This window comes from Amblyomma mixtum, unplaced genomic scaffold, assembly GCF_055824585.1.
Source record: "Amblyomma mixtum isolate Tamu unplaced genomic scaffold, ASM5582458v1 scaffold_41, whole genome shotgun sequence".
NCBI lineage: Eukaryota > Metazoa > Arthropoda > Arachnida > Ixodida > Ixodidae > Amblyomma > Amblyomma mixtum.
This window is the reverse complement of record NW_028317738.1, coordinates 146,782-167,828: the sequence shown is the minus strand read 5'-3', so window position 1 is coordinate 167,828 and position 21,047 is coordinate 146,782. Positions and strand designations below refer to the sequence as shown.

General features: G+C 46.4%; 1 pseudogene; it reads right to left on the bottom strand.

The window, feature by feature from the left end:
- Nucleotides 1-342: 342 nt before the first annotated feature.
- Nucleotides 343-15,622, bottom strand: LOC149324398 (uncharacterized; annotated as a pseudogene).
- Between the last annotated feature and the right edge of the window lie 5,425 nt (nt 15,623-21,047).

Below are 21,047 nucleotides of genomic sequence, written 5' to 3'. Positions count from 1 at the left end.
ACCGGTGGAAATCGGCAGTCGCCTTTTCCTGTCCTCCCCTCTATGTTTGACTTTCCTATTTCCTTTCTTACAACTTTCCTGTATCCTCCTCCCTTCTTAATTTTTTCCTTTTTTTCCTGGCGGCGAGGGTTAACCTTGTGTGACCAACGGTTATAACGTCAGGACCAAGACATGCCAGGGAAATGGGGTTGCTTTATTCCAAGCAGGCGTACATATATACTGATAGGTGACGTCACACGGTTCACGCTCAGCGATGGTCGCGCCAGATACACATGTGGGCGTGTCAGCCGAGTTGCTGCGTTATCACACTCTTTCCTGCTTAATTTAGTTACAAGCCATCACTCAAAAGTTCTGGGGTCGATACCAGTCTGGTTGTCTTCGCACGCGAGCACTTCTACGCAGCGCTGGCTCCTCCCCTGGTGGTGCAGATAGTGTTGGCGCGTTGGCCAAGGGAGCCTCGGACTGCTCCTGCGGAGCCGACTCCACCGTGGCCGGCTGGGTTGATCCGTCCGGCGCGTCAGCTGTGCCACTGGCGGGCTCCGATGGCGGCAGTGACAAGTCCGTGTCAGGCAGGGATGAGGACACTTCCACCGGTCGGGTTGTCTTAGCACCCACATTCTTGGGCGGAGGAGTAGAGCTGGGGTCGACGTGCAGAGGACGCAGGTGATCGGCATGCGTGAAGCGCAATCCATCGCGCACTTGCACCACGTATGTCATAGCACTGACAACCTGGGACACCACACCTTCTTCCCAGGCAACACTCTCACCGTGCACAGTTTTCACAAAAACACGGTCGCCCACAACAAACGCGCGCTCTTGCCCACGAACCAAATCGCGTTGTGCCTTTAACTGCTCCTGTTTGTGTTGCATGGTCTTTGCAAAATTAGGCTTGAGTAAAGAAAGTTTGACGCGTGGCTGACGCTTCAAAAAAAGTTCAGCGGGTGATTTGCCCGTCACACTACTTGGTGTGTTACGATAAGCCATGAGGAAGCTATCAATTCTTTCTTGAATCGTCAGCTTCGTATGTGATGCCTCGCTTTCAAGTACCTGCTTCAGCAAAGCCTTTTTCACGGTTTGCACAGTTCTTTCTGCAGCCCCATTGGATGCGGCATGATAAGGCGGGGTACGCACGTGTTTTACACCATTGGTGCTCAGGAAGTCAGTGAACTCCGCTGACGTAAACTGTGGCCCGTTGTCGCTCACCAATACATCAGGCAAGGCGTAAGCGGCAAAAACACCCCTAATCTTCTCAATGGTTTTTAATGCAGACGTTGAGGGCACTGGCCATGCTTCAATCCATTTTGAGAACGAGTCTACCAGTACGAGGAACACGTTTCTTTCTTTCTGTGCAAAATCCACATGCGCGCGTGACCAGCTGTGCGCGGGGTATGGCCAAGGGTGGAGAGGGACCGGCCGGGACGCAGGTTGAACTGCTTGGCAGATTTTGCATCGCTGCACGTACTGTTCAATCGCTATATCGATCCCGGGCCACCAGACAAAACTTCGCGCGAGAATTTTCATGCGGCTGGTCCCCGGGTGCTCCTCATGTAGCATGGTTAGCACACGTTCCCTCAGTTGCTCCGGGACTACAACTCTTACACCCCAGGTTACGCACCCCTGCTCCAGCGATAGTTCTCCCCGCAGGGACGCGTCTGCAGCATGCAGACGTTGGTGAGTGGCGACACCACGGGGTTAACCCGAGCATCCGCAGGGACATCCCCTCAGGGGGATGATGGTGAACAATGCGTCACCACGGACCCGAGCATCCGCGCTTAGCCGTGCGTGGCATCGCCGTGTCCGGGGAAAAGGGGATCCTGGTGGTTGAGCCGATGCCGAGCGTTTGGACCCTTAAGGCCCCTCGGCGGAGGCAACACACCACTTTGGCCCCAGCTTCCTGTAGACGGCACCTCCGGCCTGACCCGACCGGGGGAAATCGGCAGTCGCCTTTTCCTGTCCTCCCCTCTACCTTTCACTTTCCTATTTCCTTTCTTACAACTTTCCTGTATCCTCCTCTCTTCTTTGTTTTTTCTTTTTCCTGGCGGCGAGGGTTAACCGTGTGTGACGAACTACCCTGAGTTGAGTCATATTAGGTTATAGTTAAGGTGTACAGCTGGCGTGGGAAGGACTTTCTTTCAAGTACCTGTCGCGTCCCCTTGTTGGACTCCATGGTGGGTGGCTGGCACCATGACCGAAAAACTACATTTTTTTATGGCTCCCCCCCTTTCAAAACTGGATCGCTCTCTCAAGAGAGGGCGGACCGAAGCAGATGACTTTTTCCAGAAAAGAAAAGTATCCTTTCCAAAATTTCATGTCATTCACAGTAAAGCAGAAGAAACACAAGCAAGGATAATATCCCCATTCCAAGTCTCAAAACGCTTGACGAATGCCTTAGGCCTTGGCTACAAGGTGTCAAAAATGGCCAGTGGCGACTTACTTCTTGAACTGCGCGACAGCATACAACACTCAAAAGTTGCAACAATTGTATCCATTGGGGACATCCCTGTCTCTGTGACCCCACATCGGTCTCTGAATACTGTACGAGGCGTCATCTCTGAAATAGATTTTGTCCACCTTTCTGAAAAGGAAATGCTCGAAGGACTTACTGACCAAGAAGTTATAGATGTCCACCGGATCAAGATCCGGAAGGATGGCAAAGAAGTGGACACCAAACACCTGATCTTGACTTTCAACATGAGCACATTACCCGAATCCATTGAAGTAGGCTACCTGAAAATAAATGTAAGGCCGTATATTCCCAACCCACGCAGATGTTTCAACTGCCAGAGATTTGGCCACGGCTCCCAGAGTTGTCGCGGCCGCAAAACTTGCGCAAAATGCTCTTCGAAGGACCACCAATCCGAAGAATGTGTTGCTAACCTACGGCGTGCAAACTGTGATGGCGACCATGCTGCCTACTCCAGGGCTTGTCCGTCCTGGAAAAAAGAGAAAGAAATCATTACTCTCAAGACTACGCAAAACATTTCTTTCAAAGAAGCAAGAAGGCAATACTCTCAAACAAACAAATTCACCTTCACTGCAAAAACAAACTTCGCCGATGTGGTGCGTGGGCGCGGCGCACCACACCAGGCTTCGGCACCTGTCCAGGCCACACGTAGTGAGCCTGTGGTGGGGCCATCCGCGCCGTCTGGTGGAGTAGCTCACGCTACTCCGCCTACCCCAAAGGAGGGGACGCAGACCCCCGGGTCGGCGGGCCCAAAGACCTCTTGCCACAGGTCGAGGTCAAATTCGAAAATCAATGTGCCTCCTGCACGGTCGTCCAGTGCCTCCGCAGAGGCGATGGACACGACCCCGGGCAGCCCCTCGCCGTCCACGTCGGATGGTCGGCGGAGCTCCCTGGATCGGTCAAAAAGAGACAGGCCCCGAGTCACGGGGCCATAAACAACTTGATCTAGTTTTTTCAATCAGTACAAACACAAAACTAAGATGGCTTTCATAATACAATGGAACTGTAGAGGAATGTTGAGGAACTACAGTGATATAACACATATTCTAGGGTCAGTGATGCCTCTAGCTCTATGTCTCGAGGAGACCAATCTTGGTCCACAACATTCAAATATCTTAAAACATTATAAAACTTTTAGACGTGATCGCGAACATGCAAATAGACTGTCGGGAGGCGTCGCAATCATCACCCAAAGCGGCGTCCCGGCTCAAGAAATCAAACTGAAAACGAAACTTGAGGCGGTTGCGGTTAGCGTCATCAGCTACAAAACCATAACAATATGTTCCGTATATCTTCCCCCACACATCACATTAACATGCCAAAATCTAGAAGGCCTGATCGATGAACTGCCGGAGCCATTTCTGGTAGTTGGCGATTTTAACGCTCACTCTCCGTTTTGGGGAAGCGAACGCTGTGACTCTAGATGACAAACAATCGAAGATTTTATACTTTCTAATAATGTCTGTCTTTTAAATACGGGAAAAGCCACATATTGCTGTCCAAGCTCAGCAAAAATGAGCTCTCTCGATTTAGCTTTCGCATCACCATTACTTTTTAACGATTTTAAATGGGATGTTTTAAATGACCCCATGGGCAGCGATCACTTACCTACCATCATCAGGCTCTCATCGTCCACTCCACTCATCCCCACAAGGCCACGGCGCTGGAAAATTCAGCTCGCCGACTGGTCACTTTTTACAAAAAGTGCCACTCTGGAAAAGGAATTTTGTGACGACCTTAGCACAGATGAAATTAATGAGAAGTTTACTGAATGCATAATATCGGCCGCAACACTCGCTATACCACAAACAACAGGACTTGCACAAAAGAAACACAAAGTGTGGTGGACAAAAGAATGCACATTAGCAAAAAAACAACAAAAGAAAGCCTGGAGCGCTCTGCGTCGATATCCCACTGCAGAGAACCTACTCACCTTTAAGAAGGCAAAAGCCAGAGCGCGGTATGTGCGAAGAAATGCAGAAAAAACCTCTTGGCAGAAATATGTCTCCTATATAAATAGTTCAATAACATCAAAGAAAATGTGGGAAAAAGTGCGTAAATTTACTGGTGACCATACCCCTTTCACACTTCCTCTCTTGACAGCACCCGGGACACAAACATCTTTAGAAGAACAGGCCAACATACTGGGCGAGCATTTTGCTGAGATCTCAAGCTCATCCAACTACACAAACACATTTCAAAAACACAAAGCAATAGCTGAGAAACAAAGATTCCCATCTGGAGCAGGTGTTCATGAGGATTATAACCAGCCTCTCACACTAGAAGAATTAAATAAGGTACTATCTTCTGGCAAAAAGACAGCACCGGGACCAGCCAACGTGCATTACGCTATGCTTGCACACCTCTCCGAGGCTGCTGTAGAGGCACTGTTAAAATTCTTTAATAAAATCTGGATAACTGGCAATATACCTGACGAGTGGAAAAAAGCAGTCATAATACCTTTTCTCAAACCCGGAAAACCACCAACAAGTCCTAGCAGTTACAGACCAATAGCCCTCACCAGCTGCATTGCTAAATCTTTCGAAAGTGTAATAAACATTAGATTGACCTTCATACTTGAATCTCGGCAACTATTAGATACACACCAATGTGGGTTTAAGAAAGCATGCTCAACCACAGATCACCTTGTCCGTCTAGAAAACACCATCCGGGAGGCGTTCATCCACAAGCAGCACTGTATTGGGGTCTTCGACTTGGAGAAGGCCTACGATACTACGTGGAAGTTCGGCATCCTCCGTGACCTAGCAGAGCTAGGTATCCGCGGCAGGATGTTGAACTGCTTGTACGACTTCCTGGCTAACCGCACATTCCGATTCCGCCTAGGAGCAACTCTCTCCATGATTTTCACCCAAGAGAACGGCGTACCCCAGGGGTGCATTCTAAGCACGACACTCTTCATAGTAAAAATGAATTCCTTAGCTAAAGTAATACCCAAGTCCATAATGTATTCAGTCTATGTAGATGACCTACAAATAGCATGCACGTCCTCCAGCATATCAACCTGTGAGAGACAAATACAAATCACACTAAATAAACTAGGTGCTTGGGCAGACATAAATGGGTTTAAATTTTCTCCTCAAAAAACAGTAGCTGTTCTTTTTTCATTGCGACGAGGCCTACAGGTCGATCCCAATCTATACTTGAATCACACTGCGCTACCAATTAAACTAGAACACAAATTTTTAGGCGTAACTTTCGACAAGAAACTCACATTTCTACCACATATTAACAACCTTAAAAAGAAAGCTTCTCAAGCCCTCAATATATTAAAAGTTCTCTCACGGAAGCGGTGGGGGTCCGATAGAGCAAGCCTTTTACAAATATATCGCTCTCTGCTGCGCTCCAAGCTGGACTACGGGTGCATAGTATATGGTTCGGCAAGAGCATCCTACTTAAAAAGATTAGACCCCATTCATAATCTTGGTCTGCGCCTATCATCCGGAGCATACAGAACATCACCAGTAGTTAGCCTTTACGTTGAAACTAATGAAGCCGCTCGTGAGGATCGAAGAATCGCCCTTACATGCTCATATGTCCTAAAAATCCGTTCTCTTCCGAAACATCTCTGCCATCCAGTTGTAACCAAGTGCCCATCTAAAAGATTATTCATCAACAAACCACATTCTATCGGACCATTACTGCTGCGCTCTGAAGATAAATGTGAAGAGCTAACAGTACTAGATGCCCTACCGAATATTGCACAAAGGAATGAATATTTACCACCATGGTACAGCCTGCCTTCAGTATGTGACCTCACAATGACACATTTAGATAAAAAGCAAACGCCAAATGAGTACATATTACAGGAATTCTTTGCACTACAAGAAAAGTATGACACTTACATTGAATTTTATACCGATGGCTCAAAAACAGAGTCACGTTGGAAGTGCAGTAATCCAAGGAAAAAACAAACAGATAATGCGACTACCAGAATTCGCATCGGTTTTTACTGCTGAGTGTTATGCCATCTTTGTAGCTGTGGAAAAAATAGTAAGAGAGAATATCAAAAATAGCATCATTTACACCGATTCCCTGAGTATGCTCAAAGCACTGCACTCCAGAAATGCTGCTGAACCCATAATAGGTAACATAATACATAGCATTGTTAAAATCACAAAACAAAAACATAACATTAAATTCTGCTGGGTTCCTAGCCATGTTGGAATCGTAGGTAATGAAAAAGCAGATGTATGCGCTGCACAAGCCCGGAATGGCCAAATAAAACAAGTGAGCATACCGCACAGGGATTGCTTAAAGTTTATCAACAGTAAACTCAGAAATAAGTGGCAGGCCGCATGGCAAGATCACGTAAACAACAAATTAAATTCTGTGAAACCAATTTTAGGGGAATGGCAATCATGTAGGCATCAAGAACGTTTTACCGAAGTTATTTTATGTCGGCTCCGCATTGGACACACCCACCTCACGCACAACTTTCTGCTAGCCAAACAAAACAAACCTCTCTGTGAAATGTGTGGTGCTGAACTCACAGTGAACCACATTTTAATTTCATGCATAAAACTAGAAGAACTAAGAAAGAAATATTTCACAACATTTTACAGGGAAAGCATCCCATTACACCCCATGCTACTCTTAGGTGATCGAGCACTGGTTGATATTTCATGTATTTTTAGGTTTCTCAAGGAAGCCAACGTTTTAAACAAACTCTAAGTATTTTTAGAAAGCTTCACCATTAACAAAAACTCTAACCTTGTGTTTGGCGCAGCATAGCCTCAGTTGCTTTTGCGCCATAAAAAATCAATATAACTAACTATCCAGCGATAGTTCGTCACGGCGAACATGGTAAGCTTTTAAATCGTCTGCACAATCTCTAGGCCCCTCGTTCAACGTGAAGTGTGCCACCCGGCTCAGCGTTAAGCTTCGCTCTGAGGCTTTTGCTATCTCGACAGCTGTCAGCGGAAGGCATTGAAACACTGACAGACATTCGGATACCTCGTCTTTCGCGGGTACCGGCTGGGGAAATCTTGACAAGGCGTCGGCCACTTCTGGATTTTTTCCCTTCCTAAACTTCAGTTGGTATCTGTAAGCTGCAAGCATTATAGTCCAGCGCTGCATACGTGCGGCCGCCACAGTTGGAACACGTTTGTCGTGCCCGAGGATACCAAGTAATGGCTAGTGATCTGTGTATATGGTGAATTCTCGGCCGTACAGGTACCTATGAAATTTCTTGAGTCCAAAAATTAAGGACAAAGCCTCGCGCTCACACTGTGCATACTTTTTTTCTGCTTCTGTAAGCGTACGCGACGCAAATGCGATTGGTTTCTCGTCGCCATCAGCCGTCTCGTGAAAGATAACTGCTCCTAAGCCATATGACGATGCATCGCAAAGCATTGCGAGCGGTTTCCTGACGCCATAGAATGCCAGCACCTTGCTGGAGGTCAGCAGGACTTTCGTATCATTAAATGCATCGCTACACTGCTTCGTCCAAGACCATTTGTGATCTTTCTTTAACAGCCGATAAAGCGGCTCCGCTACAGTCGAGGCGCTCTTAAGAAATTTGGAATAAAAATTCCACATGCCCAAATATGCTTTAAGCTCTGTCACGGTGGTCGGCTCCGGTGCTTCCAAGATTGCCCCTCTTCTTGCCGTCCGTAGGGTATATACCTTCTTCAGTTACCGTGTGACCCAAGTACCTGACCGATTTCTGAAAGAAGCGGCATTTGTTCACATTGATAGTGATGTTATATTCGCTCAAGCGCTGCAAGACACTCCCCGCAGGGAGGCGTCTGCAGCATGCAGACGTTGGTGAGTGGCGACACCACGGGGTTAACCCGAGCATCCGCAGGGACATCCCCGCAGGGGGATGATGGTGAACAATGCGTCACCAGGGACCCGAGCATCCGCGCTCAGCCGTGCGTGGGATCGCCGTGTCCGGGGAAAAGGGGATCCTGGTGGTTGAGCCGATGCCGAACGTTTGGACCTTTAAGGCCCCTCGGCGGAGGCAACACACCACTTTGGCCCCAGCTTCCTGTAGACGGCACCTCCGGCCTGACCCGACCGGGGGAAATCGGCAGTCGCCTTTTCCTATCCTCCCCTCTAACTTTCACTTTCCTATCTCTTTCTTACAACTCTCCTGTCTCCTCCTCTTTTCTTCGTTTTTTCCTCTTTTTCCTGGCTGCGAGTGTTAACCGTGTGTGACCAACTACCCTGAGTTGAGTCATATTAGGTTATAGTTAAGGTGTACAGCTGGCGTGGGCAGGACTTTCTTTCAAGTTCCTGTCGCGTCCCCTTGCTGGACTCCGTGGTGGGTGGCTGGCACCATGACCGAAAAACTAGAATTTTTATGGCTCCCCCTTTTTCAAAACCAGATCGCTCTCTCAAGAGAGGGCGGAACGAAGCAGAAGAGTTTTTTCAAAAAAGAAAAGTCAGCTTTCCTAAGTACCATGTGATCCATAGTGAAGTACAAGATAAGCAAGCTAGAATCCTGTCCCCCTTCCTAGTGTCAAAGTGTTTGACAGAAGCCTTGGGCATTGGCTACAAGGTATCTAAAATGGCCAGCGGTGACTTACTTCTCGAACTGCGTGACAACGTCCAACACTCAAAACTCGTAAACATTGTATCTGTTGGGGATACTCCTGTCTCCGTGACGTCACACCGATCTCTGAACACCGTCCGAGGTGTTATATCCGAAAATGACTTTGTCCACATCACTGAAAAAGAGATGCTCGAAGGTCTGAGTGACCAAGATGTGATAGATGTTCAAAGAATAAAGATCCGGAAGGATAATAAAGAAATAGACACAAAACACATGATCCTGACGTTCAACACCAGCACACTGCCCGACACAGTCGAAGTAGGATATCTGAAAGTTAACGTAAGACCATACATACCCAACCCTCGCCGATGTTTCAACTGCCAAAGGTTCGGTCACGGCTCACAAAGTTGCCGCGGCTGGAAAACGTGCGCGAAATGCGCCTCGAAGGATCATTCTGATCAATGTGACGCAGCCCCGCACTGCGCAAACTGTGAAGGTGACCATGCAGCGTACTCCAGGGCGTGTCCGTCCTGGAAAAAAGAAAAGGAGATAATCACCATAAAGACAAGGGAAAACATTTCATTTAAAGAAGCGAGAAGGCGTTTTGCACTCACGAACTCATTCTCCTTCACAACAAAACAAAACTTCGCCGATGTGGAGCGCGGGCGCGGCGCACCACACCAGGCTTCGGTACCCGTCCAGGTCACACGCAGTGAGCCTGTGGCGGTGCCATCCGCGCCCCAAGGCAGAGCAGCTAACGCTGCTCCGCCAACTACAAGTCAGGCTGCGCAGACCCCCGGGTCGGCGGACCTCAAGACCTCTTCCCACAGGTCGAGGTCAAACTCGAACGCGAACGTGCCTTCTGCACGGTCGTCCAGCACCTCCGCAGAGGCGATGTACACGGCCCCGGGCAGCCCCGCGCCGTCCGCGTCGGACGGTCGGCGGAGCTCTCTGGATCGATCAAAAAAAGACAGGCCCCGAGTCACGGGGCCATCAACAACTTGATCTACCTTTCCACCCTATAGAAACACAAAATTAAGATGGCTTTCATAATACAATGGAACTGTAGATGACTTTTAAACAATTACAGTGACATAAATGACATACTAGGAGCACACGCTCCTGTCGCCTTATGTCTCCAAGAAACAAATCTAGGTCCCCAAAAAAATAACTTTTTTAAGAATTACACTGTTTTCCGCCGCGATCGGGAACAGGCGAACCGGCTGTCGGGAGGCGTAGCCATCATAGTGAAAAATGGTGTCCCAGCTCGAGAGCTTCATCTAAAAAGAAGACTCGAAGCTGCCGCAGCCACTCTGGTTGCCCATAAAACCATCACAGTCTGCTCACTATATATCGATCCGCACTTTAATTTAACACTACATGACTTAGAGGATCTTTTAGAGCAGCTACCAGAGCCATACCTGGTAGTTGGAGATTTTAATGACACTCAAGTTTTTGGGGAAGCGACAAAACTGACCCTAGAGGCCATCTCGTAGAGGATTTTATTTTATGCAATGACGTCTGCTTACTCAACTCTAATAAACCTACATACTGCTCCCCAACCTCGGGGAAAATAAGTTTTTTAGATTTGTCTTTTAGTTGACCCTCTGTTTTTAACGATTTTAACTCGAATGTTTTAGACAATCCATATGGAAGTGATCATCTCCCTGTTGTAATAAGTCTCTCATCATCGCCAACAGTCGTTCCCACAAAACCACGGTGTTGGAAGCTACAGTTAGCTGACTGGCAACTTTTTAGTGCAAAAGCCACATTGGAGAACATAGTTTTAGAAAATACTGACATCAATGAGATCAATGAAAAGTTCACAAATTGTATCTTAGCTGCCGCACATTTAGCTATTCATCAATCCTCTGTAATAGTAAAACAAAATCACAAATACTGGCACACAAAAGAATGCAAAGATGAAAAAAAGAAACAAAACAAAGCCTAGGGCATTTTTCGGAGATATCCAACACATGAGAATCTTATAAACTTTATAAAAGCAAGAGCAAAATCACGATACATCAGACGCAACGCAGAAAGGGCATCATGGCAACACTACATATCCTCGATAAACAGCTCAATAACATCCAAAAAAATGTGGGCGCAGGTGCGGAAATTCCCTGGAAATTTTACTCCTTTCACATTTCCAATGCTAACAACACCCGGTACTAAAACAACATTAGAAGAGCAGGCCAACATATTAGGTGAGCATTTTTCTACTGGTTCAAGCTCATCCAACTACACACACTCCTTTCAAAAGCACAAAACAATAGTAGAAAAACAAAAACTTCCCTTCAGAACATGCATACATGAAGAGTACAATCAGCTTATTACAATGCAGGAACTAAACGCAGTACTAACATCTGGTAAAAAAACAGCACCAGGCCCAGACAAGATACATTATGCCATGCTTGCTCACCTCTCTGAGACTGCCATAGCGGCTCTCCTAAAATTTTTCAATTAAATATGGATGAGTGGAGAAATCCCCCAAGCATGGAGAGAAGCAATCATAGTACCCTTTCTAAAACCTGGCAAACCACCAACCAGTCCCACCAGTTACAGGCCAATAGCACTCACTAGCTGTATAGCAAAATCATTCGAAAGCATTCTAAACATCAGACTAACCTTCATACTTGAGTCCCGGCAACTTTTAGATATACATCAATGCGGTTTTAAAAAGACATGTTCCACAACCTATCACCTCGTTCGCTTTGAGAATACAGTTCGGGAAGCGTTCATCCACAACCAACACTGTATCGGGATCTTCTTCGACCTGGAGAAGGCTTACGATACCACGTGGAGGTTCGGTATCCTCCGTGACCTAGCGGACCTAGGTATCCGCGGCAGGATGCTGGGCTGTTTGAGCGACTTCCTAAGCAACCGTACATTCAGAGTCCGCCTAGGTGCAACCTTCTCCAACACTTTTATTGAAGAAACTGGCGTACCCCAGGGGTGCATCCTCAGCATGACCTTATTCATCATCAAAATGAACTCCATAGGAAAAGTAATCCCAAAATCCATAATGTACTCAGTTTACGTAGACGACCTCCAAATAGCATGCACGTCTTCCAGCATACCTGCCTGTGAAGGACAGATACAAATAACAATAAATAAACTGGCTACCTGGGCAGATAGAAACATATTTAGATTTTCCCTTCAGAAAACAGTAGCGGTTATGTTCTCTTTGAGACGAGGCCTACAGGCCGACCCCACACTATATCTAAACCAAACCCCATTACCTGTCAAACAAGAGCATAAATTTCTAGGGGCAACTTTCGATAAAAAGCTCGCTTTCTTGCCACATATAAACAGCCTAAAGAAAAAAGCTTCCCAGGCCCTCAATGTACTGAAACTACTGTCAAGAAAACGCTGGGGGTCTGATAGGGCATGCCTGTTACATATATACCGTTCTCTGGTTCGCTGTAAGTTAGACTATGGGTCCATAGTATATGGCTCAGCAAGACCATCCTACATAAAACGACTGGATCCTATCCACAATCTTGGTTTAAGGTTGTCTTCCGGTGCTTACAGAACTTCACCAATAGCAAGTCTGTATGTGGAAACGAATGAACCTTCCTTAGAAGATCGAAGAACTGCACTAACTTGTACATACATCCTCAAAATCCTTTCTCAGCCCAAACATATCTGTTACCCAATTGTGACGAAATGCCCATCCCGAATACTCTTCAACACCAAGCCTCACCAAATTAATCCGTTGCTCTTGCGCTTCGAAGAAAAATGCCAAGCTCTGAACATAGTAAACGAAATTAAAAATATTGCCCCAAGACACGAAGCGCTACCACCGTGGTACACTCTCCCCACAGTGTGTGACATCACACTAACACGCCTCAGTAAAACCTGTACGCCACACAACCATATAATACAAGAATATCTAGCACTACAAGAAAAATACAGAAATTACACTGCATTTTATACTGACGGGTCGAAAACTCATGCTCATGTAGGAAGCGCAGTAATACAAGGAAAAAATGAAAATGCAGTACGACTGCCCTCATGTGCTACAGTTTTCACCGCGGAGTGTTATGCTATTAGTGTTGCGGTACAGAAAATAATAAATGAAAACATCAAAAACAGCATCATTTATACAGATTCACTGAGCGTCCTTACAGCATTAAATTCCAAAAATGCCGCGGAGCCAATGATTGGAAGCATCATACACAACATTGTAAAGATCACAACACAAAAACATGTTATAAAATTATGCTGGGTTCCCAGTCACGTTGGCATTAGGGGTAATGAGAGAGCCGACATGTGTGCTGCACAAGCCAGAACCATGGAAATAAAACATGCGAATTTGCCTCCTAGGGATTACATGAATTTAGAGCATAGCAGACTAAGAGCCAAGTGGCAAGCTTGTTGGGAAAATGAAGGACACAACAAGCTGCATACCATAAAGCCCATTTTAAAAGAATGGAAATCATGCCGCCATAAAGAGCGTTTATCGAAGTAATTTTATGTCGTTTACGCATAGGTCACACACACATCACCCATAACTTCTTATTAACAAAAAAAGACAAACCTCTGTGTGAAATGTGTTATGAGGAGGTCACAGTAAATCACATTTTAATTTCTTGTTCGCATCTCGAAGAACTTAGAAAAAAAATTTTTACGGTATTTTACAATGAACACATTCCATTTCATCCCGCATTGCTTTTAGGCGAGCAAACACTTGTCGAGTTTTCACTTGTTTGTAAGTTTCTAAGGAAAGCCAATGTTTTAAATCTGTTATAATGTAACCTCTGTACACTTGAAATAACATCATTTAACCTTGTGTTTGGCGCATGATAGCCCTAGTTGCTTATGCGCCATAAAACCCTATATAACTAACTAACTAGCTGCAAGACAGGCTCCATTGTCTTCTGGCAGTCTGCCGTGTCATGTCCAGTCACGATCACGTCATCGATGTAACATCCCACGTGCGGGATGCCGTGAAGCACCTCGTCCATCATTGACTGGAATATTGCCGGCGCACTGACCACACCGTAATGTAGGCGTTGGAATTCAAACAACCCTAGACTAGTGTTTACAGTCAAAAAAGGTCGGGACTAGGGAGTAAGTGGCAATTGCTGGTATGCCGACGAAAGGTCTAGCACACAAAACACCTTTCGTCCTGCTAAAGCAGTGCACAAATCCTCCGGTCTGGGTAGCGGGTAATGATCTGTTTTCAGTGAGGGATTTACGGTTGTCTTGTAATCCCCACATAACCTGATACTGCCGTCTTCTTTTAAAACTGTGACTAGTGGCGTTGCCCAGTCGCTGCGCATCACTGGTTGCAGCATGCCTGTTTCAGTTTTCTCCAACAGTTTCTGCTCGACCGTTTCTTGCAGTGCAAACGGTACAGGCCTGGCGCGGCAAAAAACAGGAACAGTGTCCGGTTGCATAACAACTTTTGCTCGGAATTTCTGTATTGTTCCTAATCTGCCTGAGAATACGGACGGGTACTTCTGCTTTAGAACCGCCACTCTGTCCTCGAGTGTCACCTGCCCAATTTCCAGCCAGTCAAGTTTCAGACGTTCTAGCTAATTCCGTCCAAGCAGGGCTGCTAACCGCCTTCCGTTGTCCCTTACAACAATGACAGATAGCGTCATGCTCTGATCTTTGTACCGAACAGCCACGTCACGCTGTCCTTTAAGTAACTGCTCCCCAGTATACGTGCGAAGCGACATTTTGCACGGCTCACATTTTACGTGCGAAAAGTGAGACTAGTACACTTGTTCTGGAACAATTGTGACGGCTGCTCCCGTGTCAATTTGCATATTCAGTGTGGGCCCCTCAATGTTAACGCCAACTTCATAACACGATTGGTTTGAGTTAACCAATTGATACAGTTCATTCTCAGAGTCTTCCTCGGAACATTCGAGGGCATGCGTCCGTTTCGATTTCGCCCTAGCAGCCGGACACATATTTCTCAAGTGACCCACTTTGGGACACTCGCGAGAAACAGAGTTTTTGTACCAACAAACTTCCGACGAGTGTCCCCTCCCACATCTTTCACATTTCTCGCTCTTGCTGCCTTGACCTTTCTGGGGTTTGGCTTGCCTCCAGTCTTGACGCGGTCGGCCTTTCATAACGTGCACCGATGCCGTTTGCTCTCTTGACCGTGTTTGCGCACTGTCTCGCACTGCTAGTTCCCTGTCCAGGGCGATTTTGCATGCGCTTTTAAACGTCAAGTCTCGTTCCGCGAACAGAGCACGCCGAGTCTCTTCATCCCGTATGCCGGCAACCAGCCTGTCTCGAAGGGCATCTTCCAAGAAGTCGCCGTAGTCGCACTTCCTGGCCAAGTGTTTAAGTTCTACAATGAACCCTTCGAGGCTTTCCCCGTCTTGTTGCATGCGTCTGTTAAACTTTCATCGCTCTGCTATGACGGAGCTTCTGGGTATGTAGTGCTCTTTCAGGAGACCTTTAACTTCTTCGTACGACTTTTCTCCCGGTGATTTCGGCACCGTGATACTTCTTAGTACTTCATAAGCCTTCGGGCCTATCACTGTCAAGAACACGGAGAGGCGCTTCTCATTGGCTATGCCATTTGCCGTTAAAAAGTGCTCAAACCGTTCCAAGTACGACTCGAAGTTTTGCGTTTTAGGGTCGAAGTCTGATATCTTCGCCACTGATGGCATCTTGAAAGAAGTACAGAAGTTCGCTACTCATCCGTTTCCTCCGAAGAGCTGTCCCGCTCGGACTGCTGTTGGCTATGGGACTGGTGGCCGCTTGAGCGATGCTGTCCTCCGAGGAGCACAAATGTAGCTGACGGCGTCCGTGAGCGTCTGTAGGCGGTAGTCGTACCCCAAGAGCACGTACTTTTTCCGCGAACGCTCGCTGGACGAGGGTCCTGCTCGCCTGCTGCTCGGTCGGCCGCTGCCTACGTAGGCGCGTAGACCGCCTCGTCGCAAATTGTTATAACGTCAGGACCAAGAGATGCCAGGGAAATGGGGTTGCTTTATTCCAAGCAGGCGTACATATATACTGATAGGTGACGTCACGCGGTTCACGCTCAGCGATGGTCGCGCCAGATACACACGTGGGCGTGTCAGCCGCCTTGCTGCGTTATCACACCAACTACCCTGGGTTGAGTCATATTGGGTTATAGTTGAGGTGTAAAGCTGGCGTGGGCAGGAATTGCTTGCAAGTTCCTGTACCGTCCCCTTGGGCTGCATGGTGGGTGGCTGGCACCATGCCCGAAAAACATCAATTTTTTTATGGCTCCCCCCCTTTCAAAACCTGATCGCTCTCGAGAGAGAAGGCGGAACGAAGCAGAGAACTTTTTTTCCAAAAAGAAACCAACATTTGCCAAATTCCATGTCGTCCACAGTGAAGTTGAAGATAGACAGGCAAGAATTCTATCCCCCTTCATGGTATCGAAATGCTTAACACAAGTTTTGGGCCCCGGCTACAAAGTGTCCAAAATGACCAGTGGCGATTTATTGCTGGAACTCCGAGACAATGCCCAAACCACCAAACTCTGTAACATAGTGTCTATTGGGGACACACCTGTCTCCATCACTGCACACCGATCACTCAATACTGTCCGTGGCGTCATCTCAGAAAATGATTTTCTACACCTTACCGAGAAAGAAATGCTAGAAGGACTCTCCGATCAAAGTGTTATGGATGTGTACCGAATCAAAATCCGCAAGGACAAAAAAGAAATAGATACCAAGCACCTGGTCCTGACTTTTAACACATGCACATTATCTGAAACCATCGACGATGGATACCTCAAAGTAAATGTTAGACACTATATCCCTAACCCCCGAAGATGCTTTAACTGTCAGAGGTTTGGCCACGGCTCACAGAGTTGCCGCGGCCGCAAAACTTGCGCGAAATGCGCGTCAAAGGACCACCATTCTGAAAAATGTGACGCAGCTCTACGCTGCGCTAACTGTGAAGGAGACCATGCTGCGTACTCCAGGGCATGTCCGTCCTGGAAGAAGGAGAAGGAAATAATCACCATAAAGACAAAGGGAAATATATCATTTCGAGCAGCAAGAAAGTATTCGCACTCTCGAACACTTTCTCTTTCACAGCAAAATCCAACTTCGCTGATGTGGCGCGCAGGGGCGGTGCACCACGCAGCACTCCGGCACCTGTCGAGGCCACTTTCACCGAGCCTAGGGCAGGGCCATCCACGCCCCAGGCAGGGACAGCGAAGGCTGCCCTGCCATCCTCAGAGCAGGGAGCGCCGGTCCATGGGTCGGCATCCCGCAGGGCTTCCCCCCGTCGGGGGGGCTGAAACCCACACACCCGCGGCTTCACCGCGGTCTTCCAGCACCTCTGACGAGGTGATGGATCTAACCCCCAGCCCGCCTGCTTTACAGCGGCGGAACAGCTCTCATGAGCGAAATAAGGACAGGGTCATCATAACGGGCCGAGAAAATAAGTAAACAATTTATCGTTCCTACCCCAAACACAAACATGGCGTTTCTAGTTCAGTGGAACTGTAGAGGACTGCTGAGGAAATACAATGATATAACAGATATTTTAGCGTCAATGTTGCCTGTAGCTTTATGTCTACAGGAATCAAATCTTGGTCCACAACACATGAATATCTTGAAACGTTATAAAACATTTAGACGAGATCGCGAGCAGGCAAATAGGCTGTCAGGAGGCGTCGCAATTGTCGTTAAAAGCTGCGTCCCTGCTCAAGAGATCAGACTCACAACAAAACTAGAGGCAGTTGCCGTCAGCATTGTCAGCTACAAAACCATAACAATCTGTTCTGTATATCTTCCTCCGCATATAACATTAACACTCCGTGACCTACAGGAACTCATCGATAAACTGCCAGAACCATATCTAGTAGTTGGAGATTCTAACGCTCACTCCCCTTTTTGGGGAAGTGAGCGCTGTGATGCTAGGGGTCAGATGATCGAAGATTTTATTCTCACAAATAATGTATGTCTTTTAAATACAAAAAAGGCCACGTACAATTCCCCATCGTCTGGAAAAATGCGCTGTTTAGACTTGTCTTTTAGCTCACCATCTGTTTTTAACGATTTTAAATGGGATGTTTTAGAAAACCCATATGGGAGTGATCACCTCCCTATACTAATCACTTTATCAAAGCCGCGACGCTGGAAGCTGGATTTAGCAGACTGGGAACTTTTTAAAGCAAAAGCCGCCTTAGAAAATATAGTTTTAGTTAATTTAAGCATCGACCTGATAAACGAATTGTTCACAAATTTTATCGCAACTGCCCCGCAGTTAGCAATTCCGCAGTCTTCAGGAGTTGTGTCACAGAACCGCAAAGTGTGGTGGACAAAAGACTGCAAGGAAGCAAAAAAACAACAAAATAGAGCTTGGGGTAAGTTTCGAAGGTATCCGACGCATGAGAACCTCTTAAATTTTAAAAAAGGCGAGAGCTAAAGCTTGGTACGTGCATCGCAGTGCTGAGAAAGCCTCTTGGCAGAGGTATGTTTCATCTATCAATAGTTCAATTACTCATGCCCTCACCAGCTGCATTGCTAAATCTTTCGAAAGTGTAATAAACATTAGATTGACCTTCATACTTGAATGCCGGCAACTATTAGATACACACCAATGTGGGTTTAAAAAAGCATGTTCGACCACAGATCACCTTGGCCGTCTAGAAAACACCATCCGGGAGGCGTTCATCCACAAGCAGCACTGTATTGGGGTCTTCTTCGACTTGGAGAAGGCCTACGATACTACGTGGAAGTTCGGCATCCTCCGTGACCTAGCAGAGCTAGGTATCCGCGGCAGGATGTTGAACTGCTTGAACGAATTCCTGGCTAACCGCACATTCCGAGTCCGCCTAGGAGCAACTCCCTCCATGACTTTCACCCAAGAGAACGGCGTACCCCAGGGGTCCATTCTAAGCACGACACTCTTCATAGTAAAAATGAATTCCTTAGCTAAAGTAATACCCAAGTCCATAATGTAATCAGTTTATGTAGATGACCTACAAATAGCATGCACGTCCTCTAGCATATCAACCTGTGAGAGGCAAATACAAATCACACTAAATAAACTAGGTGATTGGGCAGACAAAAATGGGTTTAAATTTTCTCCTCAAAAAACAGTTGCTCTTCTTTTTTCATTGCGACGAGGCCTACAGGTCGATCCCGATCTATACTTGAATCACACGGCGCTACCAATTAAACAAAAACACAAATTTTTAGGCCTAACTTTCGACAAGAAACTCACATTTCTACCACACATTAACAACCTTAAATAGAAAGCTTCTCAAGTCCTCAGTATCTTAAAAGTTCTCTCACGGAAGCGGTGGGGGTCCGATAGAGCAAGCCTTTTACAAATATATCGCTCTCTGGTGCGCTCCAAGCTGGACTACGGGTGCATAGTATATGGTTCGGCAACAGCATCCTACTTAAAAAGATTAGACCCCATTCATAATCTTGGTCTGCGCCTATCATCTGGAGCATACAGAACATCACCAGTAGTTAGCCTTTACGTTGAAACTAATGAAGCCGCTCTTGAGGATCGAAGAATCGCCCTTACATGATCATATGTCTTAAAAATCTGTTCTCTTCCGAATCAACTCTGCCATTTAATTGTCACCAAGTGCCCATCTAAAAGATAATTCATCAACAAACCACATTCTATCAGGTCATTACTACTGCGCTTTGAAGATAAATGTGAAGAGCTAACAGTACTAGATGCCCTACCAAATATTGCACAAAGGAATGAACATTTACCACCATGGTACAGCCTGCCTTCAGTATGTGACCTCACAATGACACATTTAGCTCAAGAGCAAACGCCAAATGAGTACATATTACAGGAATTCTTTGCAGCCGCCGCGGTGGCTCAGTGGCTATGGTGCTCGGCTGCTGGCCCGAAAGACGCGGGTTCGATCCCGGCCGCGGCGGCTGAATTTCTTTGGAGGAGAAATTCAAGGCCCGTGTACTGTGCGATGTCAGTGCGCGTTAAAGAACCCCAGGTGGTAGAAATTTCCGGAGCCCTCCACTACGGCGTCTTTCATAGCCTTAGTCGCTTTGGGACGTTAAACCCCATAAATAAAACCGAACCAATTATTTGCACTACAAGAAAAGTATGACACCTACATTGAATTTTATACCGATGGCTCAAAAACAGAAAGTCACGTTGGAAGTGCAGTAATGCAAGTAAAAAATAAACAGATAATGCGACTACCAGAATGCGCATCAGTTTTTACTGCTGAGTGTTATGCCATCTTTGTAGCTGTAGAAAAAATAGTAAAAGAGAATATCAAAAATAGTATCATTTACAACGATTCCCTGAGTATGCTTAAAGCACTGCACTCCAGAAATGCAGCTGAACCTATAATAGGAAACATCATACATAACATAGTTAAAATCACAAAACAAAAGCATAACATTAAATTCCGCTGGATTCCTAGCCATGTTGGAATTGTAGGTAATGAGAAAGCAGATGTATGCGTTGCACAAGCCCGGAATGGCCAAATAAAGCAAGTGAACATACCGCACAGAGATTGTTTAAAATTTATATACAGTAAACTCAAAAATAAGTGGCAGGCTGCATGGCAAGAGCACGTAAACAACAAACTACATTATGCGAAGCCAATTTTAGGGGAATGGCAGTCATGTAGGGATCAAGAACGTTTTACCGAAGTTATTTTATGTCGGCTCCGCATTGGACACACGCACCTCACGCACAGCTTTCTGCTAACCAAATAAAACAAAACTCTCTGTGAAATGTGTGGTGTCGAACTCACAGTGAACCACATTTTAATTTCATGTGTCAAACTAGAAGAACTAAGAAACAAATATTTTACAACATTTTGTAGGGAAAGACTTCCATCACAACCCATGTTACTTTTATTAGGCGATCGTGCACTGGTTGACATCTCATGTATTTTAGGTTTCTCAAGGAAGCCAGCGTTTTAAACAAACTCTAAGTATAAAAAGCTTCACCTTTAACAAAAACTCCAACCTTGTGTTTGGCGCATCATAGCCTCAGTTGCTTTTGCGCCATTAAAATCAATATAACTAACTAACTAAGTTCAATTACACCAAAAAATATGTCCCCGCAGGGGGGCGTCTTCAGCATGCAGACGGTGGTGAG